General features: G+C 37.1%; 1 protein-coding gene across 1 annotated transcript in view; it reads left to right on the top strand.

The window, feature by feature from the left end:
* grid2 (glutamate receptor, ionotropic, delta 2) overlaps nt 1-10,124 on the top strand; it is a gene marked incomplete in the record, with an annotated part of 448,996 nt that overhangs the window by 332,823 nt on the left and 106,049 nt on the right.

Raw genomic sequence — 10,124 nt, 5'->3', positions numbered from 1 at the left:
ACTTTAAATTTATGATTAAATGCAACAAAATAAATTTAAAAAGGTGAAAGATAGTAATTGTCCTGCCCCTGAGCTGTTGGCTTTAAGTAACTTAGTTGGATAGCACAGCATTAATGTCTGAAAATAAGCTGATTTAAAGTCAGCATCAACCATAAACTAAATCTTCCGTAACTACTCACTACAAACTAATCAGTGAGTAAAACTTTATTAGTTTTACTTTTAATATTTCTGTATTTATTTCAGATTTAGTCAGTCATACACTTAGTTCTCATCAATGTTTAAAAGAGGACATGTCAGTTTTGACTAAACACTGTTTAGTCAAAAATTAAATATGAAACGTCAAAGTTCATTACAAGTGGCCCTTTGAGGTCCACCATAACTCTCATGTGGCCCTCAGTGAAAATGAGTTTGACACCCCTGGTCTAGGTTAAACTAGTTGTCAGTGTARCTGTTTGGTTTCAATTAAACTCTATTTTTAGAGAAAGTGAAGCTYTTCAAGAAATTATATTCAACAGGTTGGATACTGATTGTTCATAGTCTTTCCTCAGAACCACACTCAAAAAGACATGCTGTYTCTCAATTAGATACTTATATTGGAATGTACTTCACATACTTGTTAGACAATATATTTGCAGGTTCCACTTCGGAGGTAGCAAGAGGGAGATAATGGAACCATTATAGGAAAGGAAATATAATTGCTTTATTAATCCAAAGTCAAAAATGTGTCCTCTGGGTGGTTTAGTTGTGAAATGACCTTTTTAGGTTTTAACACAATAGTCAGATTAGGACAAAATGGAGWAGACATTTTGTTCAGCATGGATTGAAAGGAGGATAATAGGCTCATCTGGGGAATATGACCAGAATCTGTCAGACTGAACTCATGTATGGAGATGACAATTTAAAGAATATTTTAAATGTCYTCAGGGAAGTAATTGAGCCATGGAAGAGAGATTCCACTGCATGCACAGGAGGAAAGGACACAGTGTACATGTAATGTTTGTTTTTAAACTTGTGCGTCTTACTATTTATCAAGGTTTATATCTCTACAATGCAATGACACAAGATAGGTTCAGTTTTAGTGTCCTGGGTTTGTGTGTGCTGATTTCCAGTGAGCACAGTTTGTTTGTTTTCATGCTCTGGYCCCTGCAACAGTTATTTTTTTAGGCTACATTAATTATGCAAATTTAAGGAGGAATGATTTCATTTCCAACACTGCCTCTGAAACATTTTGTGCTCTGAATAAGCAAATGATGAGCATTTCACTATTTGGTAAATAATTTTCCGTCTTTTGCTGCAGATGATGGTAGTAATGATGGTGACTATGATACATGCTAATTGCTATTTTATATTCGCAATCATCTCTCTTTTAAGCTGTAATTAACATTTTAGTCATGGCATCATTAGATGGAAAAAAAAAGGAGCCGGGGAGACGGAGTCTAATTCTTCAAGAGTGGGTTTGTGCTTTACTGTGGGGAAGTACCTGATAAAGCTTGACAAAAAAATGTAAATCAGGTTGAATAAGTAGAAAGTGAATCAGGAATGTCCTGTCAATGAATCATGATTTATCTTTTTTTATGAATCACATCTGAATCATCCACTGTTTAGATTTGCTTGATTACTAATTGTTTGCACTTCAAAGTAAAGTGACAGTTTTTTTCCAACAAGTATTCTCTCATTTTAATCAATTTGTGCCTTGAGTTGAAGCAATGTTGTGAAAAATAACTGTTAAAACTTTAAATTACATCATTCAATTCTAACTGGCTTACGGAAATTATGAAGAGTGTATTTAAAAAATGTCGGTAATCATTTGTTTGTGCCACTCAGCAGCTGGTCAAAAGACAATCAGAAGTGATTAGATAAAAATATCTGAAATTTTAGATCATGAATGATTCAGTTTTGGCATTAAAATTTAGAGATTTTGATGTTTTCTCCATGTGGYCATTCTGAGCAGACATGCAGTCTTAGAATTAATGTAGTATTTTCTTATTTATTATGAAGACATATTTTATTTAATGCACAGATTTCAATGCACAGATTATTTCACCGTTAATTGTGATAAATATTCGAGCTGGGCGATATGATCAAAATTTTATATCACGGTATTTTCAACTTTTCACGGTATTTGATGGCATTTTTCTTTTCATCACAGCTCAGGTGATAATAAAATGTACAAACACTGCTTATTGACTTTTTTCCTTTTACTGTACCTCTGTCTGTGTCGCTGTTTCCCTCCTCTGTGTCTGTTCTTCTCTGACTGGTGGTTGGAGACAGTAGTCACGCATTTTGGTCCAGTCGTGAAGGAGGAGGGTTAAGAAAASATTATGATCGGGTTTATTGTTTTATGTTATTTATTAAAGCTTATCAGCACGACTCACCTTGCACACCAGTCAATTCCAACTCCACTATGAACTACTTCCCGCAGGCTTTTCACAATAGAACCACGTTAAGTCTCCATCAGCATAACGTCTTCATATTAACTAACCYTGTTAAATCTAACTGTGCACATCACTGAAGAGTTGTTTACCACATTCAGCGACGGCAAAAACGGGATTTTTTTTTAAACGTCAGTCAATATAAGCAGGGGAATCGCCACCCGCTGCTGCAACTAGCTGCTCCAAATATTAGCATGCTAACACAACGGTGCAGCAAGGAAAAATGTCCCCTGGGAAACAACAGTTCACTGGCGGCCGCGACGAAACGTTCTGCTATTTAAACCGGATTGTCCGGTATTCAAAAAATTCATATCATAACAAAAATAAAAACCGGTATTCGGTACAAAACGGTATACCGCCCAGCACTAATAAATATATTGCATTAACTTGAGATATCAACAAAAACCATCATAGTTGTAGTCCAATGGCTTCTTTATTTTTAGTTTCACAGTAATTATAACCTTACCATGGCTGCCCCCTTTTTACACATCAGGTAAAAAGGGGGCAGCTAAACATTTGTGTCGATAGTTTAAAGCAGCCTGTTGACATGTGTGTCACCCTGCAGTGTTTGTGTTTTATTTTAGTGTTATATTTAATTTAATTTATTTTTTTGTCTTATGATTACAGTTAAAGTTTAGCCTCACATGATTCATTTCTGATGCAGCTGCCAGAAATATCTCCTGCAAAAATTAAGGGAGCATGAACCAGCTAATGCTGCAAGGTTAGGCGCACTCACCGTCACTGGCTCTAAAAGTCACCTGGAATGCATTTGACTCTATTAGTCAGGTCTTAAAGTAAAACGTCTTCTTTGTCATACATTCAATAGGCAATCAAAAGACAATGGGTACTGGTGATATGAAGGTTAAATCTGACCTGTGTTAGTCTAGCGAAGTTTTCATTCCTATTTTCTGAGTAGCATTTTTTGTTGTTGTCCCTATTGAGACAGGACTATATGTGATCACCTAAAGCAGCACATTTTATTGGAGTTCTAGAAYAAAAAAATGGGGCATCTGCATGTTTATGTAGTATTTTATTCATGTCAGGTATTAGACTTTTTTTTTCCTCAGAACGAATTCATTTTAAACAGCATAAAGGCAAGTAGAGTATAAAACAGGTTCAAACCAACAGTGGTGTTCTTTTAAACACACACACACACACACACTCATTTGTATACATGCAGCAGCCCTTTCACTACAGCTTCATAATGTCTCACATTTTCGTGCTTAACCCTAAAATATTGCCTTCAGGGAAAATTGATTCAGATGCAAAGACAGCCACAGCAGGAGGGGGCTGGAGATAAGTAATAAATGTGAACAGTCAAACATGACACCAGAATGTTGCTCTTGGCACAGTCTTTTTTTAAGCAAGAGGAAAGGCTGAAATTGAACTGCACCTATTTCTCTAAAACCATCTCTTTTTCTTTCATCTGTTTTTTCTCCTTTCTCTACACCAGCTGTCTTGCTATCAAGTTTTTGTTCTTAAAGCTCATTTTAGTGTCATTGCATCATTTTTTATGCCCGTCCTTCGTCCCTACCTCTATCTATCCACTCCGATGTCGGCCATTTTCAACACATGTTCCTTTCACAAATTCTATACCTCCTCCCTGCTCAGCAGAGTCACCAGGGCACCAGCCAAGTGACTGTTTGTTTACAACCTCCCCCTGAGGTCCCTGAGTCTGGCGTGCGTGCGTTGAAGATGTAGTGAAGAAAATGTCTGTACTCTATAAAGTATGCCTAATTGGTCTCAATGAGAGGAGACTGAGGAAAGAGGAAGAAATAAGTGGCAATGTGTTTTTTTATTTTTATTTATTCATTTATTTATTTATGTTTGCCTGTACCTGCTAATGCACATCAATAGCCTGGTAAAATTGTGATATTTTTTCTCATTATTTTGGAGAAATTGAATCTCTTCTAAAAAGAAAAAACAATGAATAAAATGTAAAAGCTAGCACATCAMAGAGCACACAAACAAGGTGTGTGCATGCAAAATCAACTGCTGGCAAACGTGTGACAAGTTTTGGCAAAATTGAGCAAACAAAGCCCTGACTGCACTGTGAGACATTAAAACGGGCTGTGATAGTTTGTCCCTAGGTTTTCAGAAAGAGCCAGAAGAGGACCGAGAGCATAAATCCATACAGAGTTAACCATCAGGTAAAGGTTATAAAAGTTGGATATACTGCACTCTCAGCCAGAACAAGGTCACACACCATATCAAGCACCATAAAGAAAAGTTCTCCCAACTTTCAAGAGCAATAAACTATCCTGAGGGGTGCCAAAGATTAATAAGCTATAGAGAATACAGTTTTGCTTCTGAGTTAGCTTCTTTTTTTTAATATTAGCCATGCGTGATGCAAAGTCATGCACTGGACTGGGCTTGTGGGAGGGAAACAGTACACGGTGTAATTTATTGCTTCTGGTTGTATTCTCTTTGTTTTGGTTGAAATATGATTTCTTTTTGCTGCATATTTAAAAACGATTTGGTCATTTCAACATGATATAAAAACTGTGTTGCAAAATTGATCTAAGTAACAAATTAATAACATAATAGGTCTATCAGGCAACTTGTGACAGCAGGAAGTTAGCACGAAAAGCAATGCACGAGTGATGATGGAGGGCGGATATGATTTAAAGGATGAAAAGTGTTCCCAAGGAGATTAGGTTTCAGCATCAATTGGGTTGCTCTTTGGCCCTTGCTGGGCTGCTGAGGTCATTCCAATATTTTACTGAGCCAGAAGGTAGGAGAGTCAAGGCTGGGATGAGTGATTACCAGGTCACAACGTTGGGACAGCCAAGCAGGTGACATTAGCAGAGGGTGAGGCATTGACCAGCTGATATGCAGGGCCTGGATGGACCATGGCCTGGAGTGATGGCGATGTGCCCTCATTTGCAGTCTTATACATGAAGTTTTCTATCTGAAATGAGCCACCACAGGCAGTCGGTTGATGGAGAGCCGGAGGCAAGTGACATGCTAGACTCCAGGTAGATGGAAAAGAGGACATCCTGCAGCAATCGGCATGACTTGTTCAAGACATGGTTAGAAGAAAAGTTTGTCCACCACACCTCAAAGTATTGGCAACATGAGCAAATCTGCCGGCAATAAGCAACATTTTGAGTCATTGAGAGGAAGAATTAAAACAAAAAGTTATTTACATCAGAAATGAATCACCAGTGGGTGAAGCTGCAGAAGTACAGTATACACTCAAATAAAACTCTACTTTCAAAAAATTTCCTGAGACCTCACGTGACTTCAGGTATTTGATGATCATTTCTGTTTGTTTAGGATTAATATTCCTGAAATGAATTGGGTGAAACTAAGTGAAAAGGCTTTGAATGTTCATTAAACATTAATGTAGCAACACATGTTTAATTACATTGTGGATCATGACACTTTTATGCTTATTTTTCATTTAAAGCTACAGTCTCTGAATGACAATAAATCCAAAGTGGCTCCACCTGACCAACAGGATATTTAAAATAATGAAGTTAGTCAAATGAGTTATTCCACAAAGACTGTTTGAGAGCAAACGTGTCAGCTTGCTCCTCAATGCTGTTTCCTGTCTGTCTTCCTGTCTCCCCCTATCTGTCTCATCCTCCCCCTCTTTTTTCCTTCCTATCTTGTCTTGGCTCCCAAGTTTTTGCCAACTAAAGTGGAGCTGAAGTAGAAAAGTCAAAAGCAAAAGTTTATTGTCTCTTTGAATAATTTCCTTTTAGAAAAATTCTCTATTTCTCCCATTCAGCTTTTCTCCCTTAATTAAAGTCCAAACCAGTGGGGGAGGAAAGGGATGCTGGGGAGAAACAGACTGTGTTGTGGTGGGTGTGTGAGCATACTGTGTGGATGTGTGTGTGTGCGTGTGTGTTATCATTACATACATGCAGACGCAGGCCCAGCGTGAGAGCTGCTTTCGCTCAATTAGAACTTTGTGGGAAATGGATCCATGATCTCACACATATACCGTAGACAAACTGCAATATTTCTTTTTGCTGCATGAGAAAAATTACAGAGTTACACAAACAAATAGACATAGAGTCAAGGCCATAGGCCATAATCAAAGCTTTCATCTCTCCGTCTGCGGCACCAAACTTCTTTCTCTACTCCTCTCGACATTGCTCTCACCCACTCTTTCCTGCTGTGCATCTACAGTATCTGTTTGCATGAGTAACTAGACAGGAGAAAAAAAATGTGCACTTACACAATTTTTGTGTACGTCATTATGAAGTACTTTGCAAGTTTTAAACAACTTCTAATTCATATAATTTGTCTGCATTTTGCTTCCAAAGAGCATGATTCCTGTGGTCTTAAAGTGATCTTGAGCAGAAACTTTAAAAGTTTGTCTTTTGAATGCAGCTGATTTTTTTAATTTCTATTGTCTTGCTATTGTACCTGACCATGACAGCATACTGTGCATTTTGTCTAAAAATGAAAAAAAGTAGACGACATGGCAGACAAAAGAAATGCCAGCTCCTAAAAAATAAGCATGTGAAAATCATGGCTTAAACACAAAAAAGAGTGAGCATGCATACATTTTTACAGTACATGGGAAATTGGGATAAGGGAAAGGCAGAGAATATTTGGCAAATTTTGCTGGTGTGCAACCCACATTCTCAGCTCTACTGTTCATTCTACAAATGCATGTTCCTGACAAATGTGGCACCATTTAAATGAGAAATTAACAGGATTTTCAATGGTATAAGATTTATAGTCAAAAAAACATTGTTACAACAAAWACAACCACACATTTCTCTACTCTTTGTGCTAAGTTAATAAAGTTTTTAACATCAATGTACAGCTGTAAAATTGATTCAGATTGTCCATCCCTCCTAACTTTATCTACACTTTTTCCTGGCCACAGAAATGTAAGCTGTGAGAAAAGAACTTCTCTCACCAGTTGGATCAAATGCATCTGTCACTATTGCACTCTTCTCCACTCTGTTCTTCAGTGCGCTTCTTGTTTCCCTCACTTTGCCTTTCCATTGTCTCTCTTATCTCATAGTGACTGCATTCAGCCCCCTCTGCTATATTCTCCCTGCTGCACGTAGAAAGCAAGTTTGAATTGGAAGTGTCAGCTTCTGTCCTCCATACGTAACCGACCACATTTCAATCTGGACAAACTGTTTCATAGTTGGTGCTTGAGGAAGTAACTTATTTCACTCCCACACACGGTGGGAGCTTACAGGATCTTCACCAGTCATGTCTTTTCAAGCTGGAGCATCACAAAACTGCATTGGTGAAATATGTTGAAGTTTGACCACTTTGTAAATAACTGATCTTAAAGTCAAGGTCAGTGTGTTTAAAAAATTGAAATAAGACTATACAGCATATCATAACACACAACTTGGTTAGCATTAGATTTACGGAACGTTAATCAAGTCTAATTTAATTTCTACATAATTAAGTGTGAAAAATCAATATATTTTTCTCTAAAATATAACAATCTCCAAGATTGGAGCAGCATTATGATATTGATAAAGCACCCAATAAACTTAACACCAAAGCATGTTTTGAACTCTGCAGTGATTTTTTTCATCACTATTGTGTGAAACAACAAAATCTCCTGAAGCCACATTAAACATTTTTATGAACTTTCATAGAGGAAGAACGTTTCATCTCACACAGACTGCGATCGTTCAGTCCAAAAACAGATTTTATTGCACCAGAATGGATGGTAATGGATGATGTACCTCACAATACGGTGCGTCAATGCTAACATAAAAGAGAACATGCTAAACTGATGTCCTATAAAATATAAAATACCAAGGTACTGACTGACAGGGAGGTTTTATGGATCCTATTTAAATGGGTGAAGATGCAAACATACCAGCCAGATATTACAGCATTCCTATYGGTGATGTGAATTCAAACATAAAAAAAGTATTTCAACATTTATAGTTTTAAAGGGAATGTGAATATTGGTTTTGCTTCAATAACAACTCATTTTCCCATTAAAAGGTGTAAGCCTATCACATATGAAAACCCTGTAACCTGATCGTATCAATTTGTCAACAACTATCCCATGTTCCTACTGTTACAGCTGCTTAAGGCTGGCTTAATATTGATGCGTCCTCATTTGGCATCACACACTTTATTTTCTAGCAGTCTTAAAATTATTCTCACATAATCTGAGGTTTATTTCACAGCGCGAGCAGCTTCGCCACAATCCCCCGGAAGCAGCAGTGACTTAGTATCATTAAAAACAAGATAAGAGTTAGACCTGGAAGGTAGAAGGGTAAAAACATAATCTCGACTTGTTTTTCTTTCCTGTGTGCCTTTTCTAGCTCGGGGTTGTGTGAACTTCAATTTAAGATGCCTCAGAGGAAAGAATCAAAATCAGTGTTGTAATTACCAGTGAATCTTGTTTTTACTTTGTCAGCAAAGATGGAAAGATGCAAGACAGATTAAAAAAGTGGTTGGAGGTGTTGAGTGAAATGAGGGTGACATTTTGGAGTGTAGTTGTAGAACGCTCTAAACCCTTGCAGAACTAAAGYGAACTGCAATCAGAAATGTTTGTATTTGCCAACATGAGCGACACCGTTGTATTATTTTGTTGCTGCTCTGCATAAACAGGATCAYTCTCACAATCACTCTGAAAACAGACGTTCCTTCAGTTATTCTTCCCAAATCGGAGGATAATATTACCCTCATTCTCGGATTTGTTTTAGGGAATACATTTTTATAACATTTCATATGAACTCAGTTTGATGCTCCTCAACAATCTACATATTTGAATCAGTCATGTTAAAATATAATGTACGCTCTCATTCTGGCACACGGTCACCCACTTTCTGGCACTTTTCTGGATTCTGTGAAAAATGTTTCATCTCAGTGATTAAGCTGCCAGAAGAACACGTCTCCTCATYTGCATCTGAATGCCTCATTCAGTTGAAGATGTCAAACACAGATATGGACATAGAGATAAACTCAGAACATCTGCAGTGTATACAAATCTTACAGGAAATATACATGAATCAGATTTTTCTCTGCGTTTTATTGTATAGACTGTCACTGTGTTTACTGAAGATGTGTACCTCYGGGTGAATATCTGTTAAAGCAGCTTCAAAGCTCAGTGCATGCAGCTGGTTTTGTTCTACCCAGATTTTCTTTTTTTCTCCAAGAAGACAGAGAGCCAGCACCCACAAGGAATGGTAATGAGAGGCTTGGCATAGTTGTAAGACACGCATATTCATTTTGGACACTCTGTTAACCGCCTTAGATAAACAGACCATTTGAATCCCATTTATTTCTCACAGAGCACGCTGTAAAGGTCAAGCTTGGAGCAGAATGCAATGGGAATAAACAATAGAACTAATTGCTTCTTAATAGATAGTGTGCTRACAGATTTATTTTTATTTATTTTTATTTTTTATTTTGTTTCATCCAGAATTTTAATCAATGTAACYTTTTTGAAAGGAATGTAATGGAAAGAAAACTGTGCTTAAGAGTGGAAAAAGGTCTCAATAATTAMTTAAATAACTCAACATAATGGATGAAACTTTAATTATGATTCACAACTCAAGATCAATGCCATTTAGAGAGCACTGATCAAACAGGCAATGTATACATAAGGTTGGTTTTTGTCTTCATCAAATAGTATCACAACAATGAAGTTCTAATTTCACACAATAACCARGGGTGACTAGATAATCACAAGATATGTGTGGTCATATACAGCGGGTAAAATAAGTATTGAACACGTCA

Source organism: Austrofundulus limnaeus, unplaced genomic scaffold, assembly GCF_001266775.1.
Source record: "Austrofundulus limnaeus strain Quisiro unplaced genomic scaffold, Austrofundulus_limnaeus-1.0 Scaffold14, whole genome shotgun sequence".
In the NCBI taxonomy this organism is placed as follows: Eukaryota; Metazoa; Chordata; class Actinopteri; order Cyprinodontiformes; family Rivulidae; genus Austrofundulus; species Austrofundulus limnaeus.
Note: the sequence above shows the minus strand (reverse complement) of the source record. Positions and strands in the feature narration are given on the sequence as shown.